This window comes from Olea europaea, unplaced genomic scaffold, assembly GCF_002742605.1.
Source record: "Olea europaea var. sylvestris unplaced genomic scaffold, O_europaea_v1 scaffold2513, whole genome shotgun sequence".
Lineage (NCBI taxonomy): Eukaryota > Viridiplantae > Streptophyta > Magnoliopsida > Lamiales > Oleaceae > Olea > Olea europaea.
The window spans coordinates 1-1929 of record NW_019243376.1 but is presented as its reverse complement, the minus strand read 5'-3'; the positions used below and the strand labels follow the sequence as shown (position 1 = coordinate 1929).

Below are 1929 nucleotides of genomic sequence, written 5' to 3'. Positions count from 1 at the left end.
ATTAGCACAGTTGGCATTTCTGGAAGATTCAATGGCAGGCAATGGCCTGCTAACATTAGGCCCTGTGAAATATAATTTGTGTGATTCTGTTCTAATTTGTACTTTGCCAAGTGGGGGCATTGTTTCATCTCTCTGTTTTATTTCATGTGAGCAGTCGGCCAACTGCATTGCAAGACAAGACTAGGGAGATTGATGAGGATGATGTCCATGATAGGGATTATGATGTTGCAGCTCTTGCAAATAATTTAAGCCAAGCATTCATATACAACGCTACGCAATTACTTGACAGGAAATCAAGTCGAGAAAACATTCAGAGCTGGAAGTAAGGTAACACTCTGTGACTTTTGAATTTTGGTTCTTTTTTCTTTCCTGATTATTTACAAAGGATCATGTCATGGATGGAGTAGAGAAAATCTAGTTTAACGTTTACAATGCAAGTATTCCTTGCGTTAGATAATCTGATTATTATGGGGCAGATAGAAATGATCTGTAAGCCTTGTCATACTTAGTAGTGGAAAGTTTAAATGCATGGTGCATACTAGGTTGGTCTACATTCTGCGTGTTAAGTTGTAACATATTTTTGCAAATGGAAATAACTATAAACATTTTAAAATTGTATTGGGCATCTTGCCTATGTGTTGAATTCTATCAATGCAAGTACAATCAAGTCAATATAAAATTAGATGGTTGATGGCCATGAGGTCAACAAGACACTATTTGGTAATAGATCTGTGTGTATTTTTTAACTGATGAATCTTGGTGCTTGACTAGTGGTAATATGAAAGTGGTGTATACACTAACTTTATAATTCCCGAATTCATAAAGCTGTGTCTAATAGATTTAATACATTGATCACTACAACACCTATCACTTCATGACATATTAAATTGCGGGGACGATATCAACAGGAGTTTGGTAATATTGAGATAAGCACAGCCTAATGATTATCTTTCATTCTATGGGGCAGTCAATATTTCTTTGATTGGGTTATAATAAGCATAATTTCTACTTAAATGTATGGGGCAGCTAATCTTTCTTGATTGGGTTATATTAAGCATAATTTCTGCTTATCTGGAAAGTCTTATTTCTCTTTATTTCATCCATGTTTCGTGTCTTTTTATCTATTCGGTTATGCTATGCAGGTAAGATGCTTCACTAAGATAACTGGATATCATAAAATTTTGAATCTAAATCAATTTAAAAGTTAGCCAACCTAATGCCTTGTGCCCATTTTTCTAATTCAGTTCTCTATCTTAGAATCCAGTCATATTAGGTTCTAAACAAAAGTTGGAAAGTTGACATAAGCGACTCTTGGAAAAGCTAGAAAATTGGGATCCAGTAGCTGTCAAAGTACGCGGAAGCATTTTGTTCTTGAGACTAGTTGGAGATTTACATGGTGCAATTTGGATTGTCTACTCAAATTTTTGTAGGTAGTGATTGTTCATTTTTTTTGTTGGTTGTATATTATTTGTGGAAGAGGTGATTAACAAGGACCAATGAATCTGTATCAAATCTAATTTTTTAAGATATTCATGGAGATGGTTGGATTGACAGATCAATGGGCTGCTCGCTTCTTTGATGATTGTTTAGTGAGGGAGAAAATGGAACTCAAAAATTAAGGAATGCTTACATTTTATTGGATTTCAACTTTTATTTTAATCTTTCATATATGAAGTTTTGTAGAAAATAATTATTAAAATAAAATCATATATATTTTTAATAATTTAATTTAAATTAGCGACGAAAATCCATTGGTAATCATCAACGGACATAATCTATAAGTAATTTGTGACGGAAAAAATTGTTGCTAATTAGCAATAGAAATATACGTTGGTAAACACCGATGGCTTCTTCTGTGGCTAAATTATCGATGACTTTAGTAATTCGTTGCTAAATTAGCGGCGGGGTTATTATCGATAGATTTTTCGA

General features: G+C 33.4%; 1 long non-coding RNA gene across 2 annotated transcripts; it reads left to right on the top strand.

Moving 5' to 3' along the window:
• The first annotated feature begins 6 nt into the window (after positions 1–6).
• LOC111382516 lies at positions 7–1559 on the top strand. Of its 2 annotated transcripts, none has more exons than XR_002700522.1 (2): positions 7–327; positions 1274–1559. It is a non-coding gene; the product is annotated as an uncharacterized LOC111382516 (long non-coding RNA). The 2 variants fall into 2 exon arrangements; XR_002700521.1 differs by having other exon boundaries at positions 1258–1559.
• Positions 1560–1929: the final 370 nt, after the last annotated feature.